The 12,015-nt window shown below is 43.4% G+C and overlaps 1 protein-coding gene across 15 annotated transcripts in view; it reads left to right on the top strand.

Annotated features, from left to right (window-relative positions):
* The window catches only part of BMAL1 (basic helix-loop-helix ARNT like 1), a 110,210-nt gene that overhangs the window by 40,776 nt on the left and 57,419 nt on the right, over window positions 1–12,015 (top strand). For 14 of the 15 annotated variants that reach the window (XM_050758825.1, XM_050758827.1, XM_050758832.1 and 11 more), the window contains exon 3: window positions 8,659–8,713. The exons of the other annotated variant lie outside the window; for it this stretch is intronic. The gene's annotated coding sequence lies outside the window, so the exon portion shown is untranslated. The remainder of the gene's footprint in view (window positions 1–8,658; window positions 8,714–12,015) is intronic. 15 annotated transcript variants of the gene reach the window in all.

The raw sequence follows: 12,015 nt of genomic DNA, 5'->3' as shown, positions 1-12,015 counted from the left end.
AAATATGTTAGAAATATTTTCTTAATAGCAGCTACTTGACTGTTTTGTTTTTTGTCTCCATTCTGTACCGTTGCTCTGTCTCTTCCCATCTTTCTGAAAATAAAAGTGAGCCAAATTCACCATTTGAAAAACACATAGATACTTTTAGGCAGAGGTTGAAAACTCTCTACCCTCTGGCTGCATCTGGCTTGCAGATGTGTTTTGTTCAGCACTCATAGTGTTTTAAGATGTTTAAATTAGTGGCCAACATTTAAAAATGGGTGGATTTTGAATCAAAATCCAGATTTCCAACTCTTCGTGAAAAATCGAAGGTCTGGTGGGCCTGGGCCCATCTTCCTTGTGGCAGTGTGGAAGAGTGGCGGTCCCTCTGCTGGGAGCTTGTTTCTCCAGCCTGCCCCAGGCTGGCCCAGCCTCCCTGTACCTTTCCATGGCCTGCTTAGCCCCTGTAGGTAATTGAGTTTGTAGTCTCTGCTTAATATAACTAATACCCCTTAGATACTGTGCATCAATTTAGAATTATTTCCACTAGCGACTGTGACCATAGGTAGGAAGGATATTTTACTTGCTAAGTTGTCTTTCTTATGATAGCTCAAATGGCTATAATAGTATTTTAGGCTCTTTTGGATTTAATAGAATTACCTTCTCTCCTCTCTGTGGGATTTCCTCATTAACAATTTTAAAAAAGTGTTCAGCAAAGCTTATATATCAACATAAAATTTTAAATAATGCAGGATATAAATTTCAATAGCTACTATTGAAGGGAGGTTGCAAACAAGTGAACTGCTTTAATTCAATAATTTATGGTGTTGTAAATTTGAAAAATAAAAGATACTTAGTGTTTTTTTTTTTTTAGAATAAAATAATTAAATAGTTGACCTTTGGCAGAGTCTTTGTTGAAATAGGCAAGGGGTTTGAGCTTCTCAGAACTTGAGACCACTGCCTTCTGGAGTCTTTCCTCAGATGAGTCTGTGCCTCCCGCTAGCTAGTGCACGCTCAGCACTGTGGCCACATGCAGAGGGCAGAGAGAAGACTCAGCTTCCCATGGTGGTCACTGTAGTCAGGGGGCCCTTGCAAATACCAAAATTTTAAAAAATTACTCTTTTCTGAGTTTTTAAAAACTTTTTTGTTTTTGTCATCACAAAAGTAATAAACACTTGGGATAAATTCAGACAACACTGAAGTGCTTTAACCTAAGCAACAAAATCTTCTGTAACTGCCCTCAACCTTTTCCAACCATTCCTCAAACATAAGCACTTTTGAGAGTTTGCTTCTTATACTCCTGGACTTCCGTGTTTGCTTGTTTCTCTCCACCCCTACCCTTTGCCCTCAACCACAACATAGGTACTTTCCCTTTTATTTTCTAAAGATAGACTCTCCCTGTGCATGGTGTTCTGCAACTTCCTTTTTACAGCTGTCAATTATTTTGGTTATTTTTCCAAGTCCATATGTAAAGATCAATGTACTTGTTACTTTTAAAAGTTGTACTCCATGTTATGGTTGTATGTTAAGTAAATTTCATTTTGTATTGGTAAACACTCAGGTTGTTTCTGATCTTTTGCCATTGCAGCCACTGCTGCTGTGGAAATTTTTGTGCACACCTGTGAACTTTTGCATGAGGTTTTCTTTGGTATAGATACATAGAAGTAGGACTTTCGGTTTAAATGGTTTACTATTTAAAGTTTGAATCCATATTGCCAAATTACCCTCCAAAGAGGCTGTACCAATTCATGCTCTTCCTAGGAACATCCCATTATGGCTTTGCTAATCTAGTTTTTGCTTAAACATGTATAAGAAAAGTAAATCTTAAAAGCCTCACAAAAAATGCCATCAAAATTACATGTTTATCTTAGAAAAGCATTCAAAATATATGTCTGTAGATTTAATTATATGATTTTTTATGTCTTGACTTTGATGATGGTTATCATCCTGCAGGGTGACAAAAAAGTTCCCTAAATACTGTACACAATTATTAAATAATTATTAAGGATATCAGTCGCACCGGGTAGCCTTTGGAAGAATTACAGCCAAATCACAGCTTCCTTTTCCACAGCTCTGCCAGATTTGCTTGTCTTTCCCACCGAGGGCTGAGCCATTAATACTGAGGCCGGGTCAGCATTTGCAGGGACCCTGCCAGGGAGTACCAGGCCTGGAGCCCCAGAGACCTGGGAAGCGGGAGATGGCAAGTGACTGCTGTGAGGCTGAGACAAAGTTTTTGCCTACAACACCCCATGGCTTTTTCGTTTACTGAGCTAGATGAGGAAAGGAAAGGGAAGTGATATTCTCAGACTTCTGGTGGTCACTTTTGTTCATGGATTTCTCACAGGAGTGCTAACGTTTAGGCTCATGTTCACGAAGGTTTGAAACCTTAGCATTTGGGAAGGATCTGCAGATTCTCAGCCAGGGGCCTTAACTGATCACAGGTAGTTGTGAACTCTTGGTCCAGGCTATATTTCAAGACTCCTTCTTAGAAAGAACAGGTCAGGTTACCACGTGCTAACTCCATGTGAAATTTTGAATTCTACCTTCTCTAGCCCTCCTCTCTGGCTCCGAGCTGGTATCTGGCATTTGCAAACAGTTTACCCTTTGTTGACTTCTTAGAACTAGCCTCACTTTTATGAGGCTGAGTAGACTTGATGCCCAGGCCATTTATCCTTTGAAGGTGCCCTCAGCTTCATCAGACCTATGCTGGGCAGTCTGGCGTAGTGGAAAGAGGCACTTGGAGCCAGACAGACCTGGGTTTAAATCCTGACATCATCACATTTACTAACAGTGTGACCCTTTGGCTGATGACCTGACCTCTTTAAGCATCAGTGTCTCCTTCTACAAAGTAGGGACAGTAATTATTTCCCAGGGGCATTTTGAAGTATATACGAATTAATATTTGTCAGGTGCCTCTCAGATGTTCAACACAGAATGAACAGTGTATAAATATGAGTCCTCTCTCATCTTCCTGCTGTAGAGAGAAAGTTCCTTGGGGATGCTCCAAGCTGGTGGCTACTGGCTGAGGATCCTGGAGTGAGAGGAAGGCTACCATGTAAACCCAGAGATGAATCATACACAATGTGTATTCTCAGGAGCTTAGTATTTGATACGGGAGCCTAACAAGCAAATAGTGTGTTCAGTAATAGGAACTAATTAATAGAGGAAAGATTAACCTTCTAGGTGGGTGGGGTTGAAAAGTAGGTGGGGTATTGAAGGTTCAACAGGAGTCTGACAGAGAAGACAGACTATAAATAATTAATATACAGCTGTATCCACTAGAGATAAAGTTACATTGTTTTTTATGTACATGTTGACTTCTTTTGGACTTGCCAATACACTGATATATTCAAATTCAGCTCCTCTCTTTTTCCCTTTCCTTTTCCCTTCACTCTGCCTCTCCCCCAGCCCTGCCTTGAAATATTCAGCCACTGAAAATTTCTTAAAGAATTTCTTTATACTTTAGTAAGTCATCAGAGGATACTAATTCACCCTACTGAGATTTTACAAGAACTTTGGTGTAGCTGGGGTTTTTTTTTGCATTCCTTTTTCTACAGTAAATATAAGTTCTTCTGAGTTGCCCAGTAATGAACAAACTACCAACCATTTGATGTTTACTGCGTGACTGCTGTGTACCAAGCACATGTGCCATTTCACTTAGTCCCCAGAATGTCAGAGCAGCTTTGTGAAATGGGCTGCCCATTCTTTTTTATGGATGAGGAAACTGAGGCTTAGGGAGGTTAATATACTGAATATTATACATGTAGTGAGTAGGAAAGCCACAGTTCACCTCCAGGGTCTTTTTCTCCCTCTTTGCTGCCTTGCTTGGGGTTCAGCTTCTAGTAGGCAGACAGCAGACGTTTGTCTGAACATACGAGAGCACTGCCTGCCATGTGCCAGCCAGTTTGATTTGTGCTGCTGGTTTTGTAACCCACATGGGGCAATGACAGCTGCTCAGTTACTTTCCTAACTATTAGTGGGGCCCCAGGGTCACACATCAGTCATAATTGACAAAAAACACAATTTCCCTTTCCTCTCAACTTTTATTTCTAAGGTACTTGTAAGCAGATAGATTAGATTGTTAGCTTTTTAATTTTTTGCTTTATCTCTGCCCTTTAAAGACTATGTGAGAGAATACACAGTGCCCTGAGAGCCTGGCCTGGAAATCAGAAACTTAGATTCCAGCTTCGGTTCTGCTGGTAACTCCTCAGTTGTTATGGGTAAATAACATTCCCTTTCCAGAACTACTAGAGTGTGTCCTTGGTGCAGTCTGGGGTTCAGGTGGTCCTAGGGATCCTGCCTACTGCATGAACCCGTATCAACTGTGTGAGGCTGGAAGGAGCTCGGCGTTGGTGTTGGGCAGGCCCAAGTGAGCATCCTGGCTCCTATACTCCCCAGCTCTGTGACCTTGGGCTAATCACCTGACTCCCTGATGCTTGTCCTTGTCTGCAAAGGAAGGCTAAGAGGACCTGCTTCCCAGGATCACTGTCCAGATTGAATGAGAAGGAATGTCGGCTTCCTTCCCTCTGTCTCCAACTCCTGAGTGCACTGGTTTTGGACTAACTGGGTGTTTCAGCAGTTGAAACCAAAACACCTTCATTAGGTACAGGGTTCATTACACCTCGCAACACCCTGAGATACTCAACATTTAGATTTCTTGAAGCTCTTTTTTGTTAAGAAACTCCTCAAAGGAAGATACTCTTCTGCCCCATTGAGCTTTATTAGTGCTTCAATGACAGCACCTTATTTTTTCACTTTCTCCCCTCCCCCGCAGACAGAAGCTGCAGTGTGAATCAGTTTGCATTTATATAATTTATTTTGCATTTCTTTGCAGAGAGGAAAACTCCATTCATTTAGCAAATGTCCATCGTGCCCAGGCCTTATGTTAGGTGAAGGGATTCAGAGAGAAATAGAGTCACTGACCTCAAGAAGCACACAGGGAGGAAAGGTATAAATACATAAAGTGACACATGGGTTTGTCCTGTCACCAATGTATGCAGTAGGTGCTGTGGGAGAAGAGAGGATGACACTGGTTCTCTCTTGGAGGACCTCATAGAGAAGAGGTGACTTGTGAACAAGTCTTTTTTATTTTTTGGAGAGAGGGTCTTGCTCTGTCACCCAGGCTGGAGTGCAGTGGCGCTATCCTAGCTCACTGCAACTTTGAAATCTTGGGCTTCAAGGGATCCTCCTGCTTCAGCCTCCCAAGTAGCCGGAACTACATGCATGTGCCACTTGCCTGTCTGATTTTTTTTTTTTTTTTTGTAATTTTTTGTAGAGACAGGGTCTAGCTATGTTGCCTAGGCTGATCTTGAACTCCTGGCCTCAAACGATCCTCCCACCTTGTCCTCCTAAAGTGCTGGGATTATAGGCATGAGCCACTGCACCGAGCCGTTGTGAGCAAGTCTTAAAAGATGGGTAGGAAGGAGTCTATCAGCTGTAGAAGTAGGAAGGGCCCAGGCGGAAGGAGCACAGTTCAGAGGCTGGAGCCTTGGTAGGAGGTGACACACTAGGTGCATGTCTGGAGCTGGAGCCAAGAGGTGGAGGACCTGAGTGGCTTCATCTTGGCAGTCACCCATATATTGGCAAGTCCCAAATCTTTGTTACCAGCCCAGATTGTCTTCCCGAGCCCCCAACTCCTATACCCACTGCCCATTCAGCAGCTGACTGCATGTTGAAGTGTAGTGATCTTCCCAGACGCAACATAACTAAACAGAAGTCTTGATTTGGTCTTTAAAAAACAAACACAAAACTAACCTTGTTCCTCCTCAGTCTTCCCCATGTTATGAGGTCCCATCATTTTCACCTGGCTCCCCAGGCCTAAAATGTGGGCATCATCTTTGATTCTGCTTCCTCCTATGTCCTTCACATCATCTGTTTGCAATTCTGTTTTTGTTTGTTTTACTGGTTTTAAAAATTACTTATTTATTTATTTGAGACCGAGTCTTGCTCTGTCATCCAGTCTGGAGTGCAATGGTATGATCTTGGCTCACTGCAACCTCCGCCTCCCGGGTTCAAGCAGTTCTTGTGCCTCAGCCTCCCAAGTAGCTGGGATTATAGTTGCGCGCTACCACTCCTGGCTAATTTTTGTATTTTTAGTAGAGATGGGGTATCACCATGTTGGCCAGGTTGGTCTCGAATTCCTGACCTCAAGTGATCCACCTGCCTCGGCCTCCCAAAGTGCTGGGATTACAGGCATGAGCCACCTCACCTGGCCAATTTATTTATTTTTAATTAACACATAATAATCATACATATGTATGGGGTACATAGTGATGTTTCCATACATATAATCTATAGTAACCAGATTAGGATAATTAACGTATCTGTCATCTCAAACATTGCAGTTCTTGACAGCTGTTACTGTATGTCCTGGAAGCCACCACTGCTCCGTATTATTATTATTATTAGTTTCTTTGTCAACCAAACAGACAAGACCGCTGCTCTCTACCCGCGTTCAAATCTCCACTGTCTCTCAGCATGTCTCTGGCAGTTTTCTACGTAGGCAAAGAGATCTTTTAAAAAGCAAATATGTGTCATTTCCCTGCTCTAAACTCTCCAGTGGCTTTCTGGCATCTTTGGAATGGAATCTAAACATCTCGCTGTGGCCTGCCAGCCCCTCCTGCTCATCTTCTCTGGTCTCATCACTTGGCACTCTCTGCTCACTCCATTCCAGCCGCTGCATCTTTCTTACTGTTCCCCTTGTTGCTTCATGGGCTTTGCACTTGCTGTCCTCAGCCTGGGCTGCTCTTCCCCAGACACCACCTGGCTCACCTTCACACCATGCTGGCCTCTGTTCAAGTGTTCTCCCACCTGTCTGAAAAAGCACCATTCTGCCCCCTCTCCCCGCTGCTTCAACCATTCTGTCCTACCTTGCTTTGGTTTCCTTCATTAGCACTCATCACTCCCTGACTTTATATGATATGTTTGTTTGTCTTCTTGTTTATGGTTTGTCTTACCCCACGAGAATATAAATCCATGAAGATGGGACCTGGTTTTATTATTGCATTCAGCACCCTAGGGCCTAAAACAGAGCCTGGCACACAGTGGGTGAACCTGAAACATGAGGTGGGTGGATGGACAAATGACTGAGTTAATGCATGCCTGCTTGCAAGCGAAGACTTTGGAGTTTATTTCATAGGCAGTGCAAATCTAGTAGACATCTTTCAGGAGGTGAGTGACGTGGTCAGCACTTTTATTTTAGAAAGCCAGCTGGTGGCAGTGTGGGGGCTGGACTGTAGGAGGGAGGCAGCAGAATTACTTTAGCGGTTGTTAAAATTGTCCAGGAAATTGATGCTGAGTGTTGTGCTAGAGCTGTGAGGATGGAGAAGAGGGGACAGATGACAGGACCTGAAGATGACAGTACCTGAGTGTCTTTGATTTCTATTGGGATAACTTGGTATAGTGATTCCTTTATAAGAAAAGCAGGAGGGGACGATCTGGTCCAGGGAGAGATTGTTGACACTCCGTGGTGTTTTTCTCACCAAGCAAACCTAAGCCCTGGGATGCATGTTCTCTGCAGTGGCGTTGGCTTTCTGGGGAGTGACTCTGCTGCTCCGCAGCCTCCCCTGTTCCATTTTTTAATAAGAGAATAGTCAAGATGGTGGTGTCAGTGAGTGGGAGTCTTCTTCCCGCAGATGGATCCATTGATCTTTGCATACTCTAAGCCACACTAAATCATTGGTTCTTTTCTCTCAGTGGGTACATTTCACCATATTTGATTCTGCTCTGACAAATGCTGCTTTTTTTCTTTTTCTTTTTTTTTTTAAAGAACACCTAGACTGTGCTCAAGTTCCAGGTGGGGTTTACAGATAAATGGGGCTCCAGCATCTCCCTTCTTACAAACACACACAGGAGCCTTTGCCGTCCTTGGGTCTCAGGGAGGCAGACTGGCAACAGGCACACATTCCTGGCCCAGGTGTAGCCATGCTGTCTGGTGCTGCCTTTTGAGACCCTTTTTGTGTGTGTGTGGGGGCTTGAATGATTCCTTCTTTCAAAAATTCAACCCTCTCCAAGTTTTGATGAAAAGCCTTTCATCTCTAAGTAAGCACATTATTTCCCATCTTGATGAGGTGTGTCCCCTCTGTGTCCCTGAGAGTGTGTCATTCCAGCCTTCTAAATTTTATTGTATTTTTTTAGGTTTTATTTTTTCAGACTAGTCAAGTGCAGTAGTGAGAAGCGGGGAAAGAGTAGAACAAGGGGCCGGGTGTGGTGGCTCACGTCTATAATCCCAGCACTATGGGAGGCCGAGGTGGGCGGATCACGAGGTGAAGAGATTGATACCATCCTGGCCAACATGGTGAAACCTTGTGTCTACTAAAAATACAAAAATTAGCTGGTCATCGTGGCACATGCCTGTAGTCCCAGCTACTTGGGAGGCTGAGGCAGGAGAATTGCTTGAACCCAGGAGGCGGAGGTTGCAGTTGAGCCGAGATCGTGCCACCTCACTCCAGCCTGGCAACAGAGTGAGACTCTGTCTAAAAAAAAAAAAAAGAGTAGAACAAGGAGTTTGAACTATCAATGGAGATAACTGACTACCTTTGGACCAGCCTTATCCCAGTCCTTTAAGCCTGGTCCAGAATTTCTAATCCTGCTTGTCAAGCCCTTCAAAGTGAAAAGTGAAATGCCGTACCATCTGTATAGCTGGATGCTTACCTCCCACCTCTCCTCTCCCTTCCAAAGGTTCCGATGTCATAGGAATCTACACTAGACGGCTTCCTGTGTGCCGGGCACTGTGGTAAGCACTTCCCATGCATTCTCTCTAATCCTTACTACTTTGGGGATGTAAGCATTATAATCTTCTTTTACAGATGAGGAAGCTGAAGCTTGCCACTGCTTAGTAGTTAAGAGTATGGGCTTACAGCCAAACAGACCCTGGATTGATTCTCAACTAGCTGGGGACCTTGGGCATGCTACTTAATTTTTTTAACCTTTTTGCGCATTTAGAAGATAAAGATAATATGTAGATAGATAATATAGATTATATAGGCATTTTATATATATATCTTCTATATTATGAAGATAATACGGAGTTGTGATAAAAAATTAAATGAAATGACCAGACATAGTGGCTCACTCTTGTAATCCCAGCACTTTGAGAGGCTGAGGTGGGAGGTCACTTGAGGCCACGAATTCAAGGCCAGCCTGGGCAACATAGCGAGACCCCTTCTCTTTTATGAAAAAAAAAAAAAAAACAAACTAAGAAAAATAAAATTAAATGAAATAACATGTAATTTCCTAAGTACATAAGTATGTGCTTACTATGTGCCAGACATTGTGCTGTCAGCAAATAAAAGCTCATCGCAGATGCTGTTGTCATTATCATCATCTTCATCCCAAAGTCACAGACTGAGTCTGTATGTGAGGTCCTGCCTGGCTCCAAAGATTGTTTTTTTCTCCTGTTGCTCCCAAGTTCACCTGTCCCAAACTTTCTGGCCCCTAAGTTTACTTCCTTGTGCTTTTCTCATTGTGCCATTTGTCCCTGTCTGGGCAGTGGGCTCAAGCTAAGGCGCAGCAGTTTTCCAGTCCCTTTGAGATACTGACCTCTTTTATGTCATTGACTGAACAGTTTCCGGTGGCTGGATCGTCTGTGTAAGAACTTGGACAATTTTTTCTGATTGTTACCATCATTGTGTTTACTGTGAAAGGGCTTCCTGTCTAGTTGTTTGTGTCAGCAGCATTGTCTAAATGAAACAGGAGTTGCAACAGAAGGGGTAGTCCTAGTCTTTTGGGGTCACAGATCACTTTGTGAGTCTGAAGAAATTTATAGACCCTCTCAAAAAAAAAAATGCACAAGACAAATACAAGCCCAGCATTTTTCATGAGACATTTTTCCTGAAGTCCACCCGGAGATCCCAGTTAACAGTTTCTGATCTGGAAGGCTATGTGCTCGTTTGTCACTGTGCTGCTCCTCATTCACAGCCATGGAGGGTGTAATGTTTCTGCAGGATGTTTGTATTTAAGGGTTCTTGGGCAACTTGGCAACGCTATACCTGTTTCATTGATACTATGTGCTGTTTGCATTTATTTCCCATATTTGAGATATGTATTCACACACATGAGAACTGGCCTGGCCATTTTGATGAGATGTACCTGCTGATTTGCACATAAACTCAAGCCATTGCCTGCATCTAGAGGATAGACTGCAGAGGCTTTCTTGGCCCAAAACATCAGACTAGTAGGAATTTTATTGTGAGTTATAGACTGAAAAAGGGGATAAACTTAGCTTCAGCAGGGTTTAATCTTCTCAATTCAGGTAAATGTAAATCTCTACTTTTCATTGTAAACATTTTTGAAATTTCAGTCTTTAAAAAATGCTTTTTTTCCCCTTCCAAGTTTCAAGGTATGGGTTTGGGAGAAGGCAGATTACAAACACTTTAACTCCTCGACCTCAGACTTGCTTATGAGCCTCTCTTTGGAACATTTCCAGTGAACCGTGGAGCCAGCAGCCGTAGGCATGATGATCGCTGGTGCCGATGGCCCCTCCACTCCCTGCCTGGCTTTTGAGGCCCTACGGAAAGAAAGGAACCGAATCTTTTCATAAGGAAGGCCCCAGAATCCTTTCTCCTGCTGTAGCTGTGCTGCCAGTGTCCTCTGTAGATGGAAATGGAACTTGGATTTTGGGTGCCAGAACTGAATTCATCACAGATAAGATTAGTTGATATAAAGCTCTTTCTGATGAGCAGTTTTTCCTTCAGAGTTTTTCATTTTTGCTGTTTCTAAATTATACAAAGTAATAGACACTCGTTACAAAGGGAGGATCATAATACTCCATACCTGGTTTTGAATTCCACCTCTATCACTTATTAGATGCAGCCCTGGGCAAAATACGCACCCTCTCTGAGCCTTGATTTTCTCATTGAATGGGAGATCTAATTGTTTTACCTCATAATATTACTGTAGGGATTGAGGGATATTGGTATAAATATGCTTTTCTGAGAGTCTGGTGTGTATTTGTTTTTTTTTCAGTGAATTAATAATTGAGTACCTACTAAGAACCAGTCACTGTTCTAGTTGATCTGGAACCAGTCGAGCAAAACAGAGAGTGTCTCTGCTCTCATGATGCTCACATTCTAATCAGAGGAGGCGCAAGAACACAAGATCACTTCAGTTATTAAGAAATTAGAACCCAGGGGTAGCATGAGAGTCGTAGGAAGGACCCCTTTGCATCGGATGGCCAGCAGAACCCTCCCTGAGGAGCTCAATGCTTTGTGACCACCCAGGTCCCAAGTTTTCCAGGACTCCTACTTTTAAAAACACTGCCCCTCCAAGTGTATAGGTCTCACTTTTGAGTTTGGAAAATCTGACCACATATTCTCTTGTTCATTAATGGGCTTCCCATTTAGAGAGTGAGTTCCTGGGGCAGGAGCGATGTCACAGGACCTTTTGAAGGTCTCCGGGCCAATGTGGACGACACTTCTCTTGAACACTCACCCAGTTGGGCTGACGTGAAAGCCTCATAGTGGGAGGTGGGAGGTGATTAGTTTCCAGCCAGAGCCCATTTTGCTCCACTGCTGCTTTGAACATTCTGGTTTCTAAGGTGCTGGAAGTAATTTCTCTCAGTGAGAGTGTGGCACACTGTCATCTTCTGATTCTCTGCATGCAGTTCTTCAATGGCTTGTTGAGGCTGCATGGAAGCACAGAGGCCGGGGCAGTTCCAGCTCACACACTGGCATTTGAACTGCAGAGCAGTAAGCCCTACACCTGACATAACTGCATTGCCTTCTTGGGGTACGGTACAGATTTTTAAATGACCATTTCAGCCTGCTGGGCTGGGCAACGGTGACCCAAACTGATGACTCAGGAAGCCACTAAGCAGAAAGGCAGGCTGCATCTACTCACCTGTCATGTCCATAGTTGACCTACTTTTGTTTGACCTTGATTTGCTCAGTGCAGTTAAAGATGCTGTTGTGAGTGTCCTTCTGCTACCTGATTTAAATAAAGCCCAACATGTGACAGCTCAGGGTCTTAAATGCACACACTACTTAGGCAGATGGACAGATGGGTGAGTGGTTAGCCTTTCACTTACCTCTGAATTGT

The sequence above is a fragment of the Macaca thibetana genome, chromosome 14 (genome assembly GCF_024542745.1).
Source record: "Macaca thibetana thibetana isolate TM-01 chromosome 14, ASM2454274v1, whole genome shotgun sequence".
In the NCBI taxonomy this organism is placed as follows: Eukaryota; Metazoa; Chordata; class Mammalia; order Primates; family Cercopithecidae; genus Macaca; species Macaca thibetana.
Note: the sequence above shows the minus strand (reverse complement) of the source record. Positions and strands in the feature narration are given on the sequence as shown.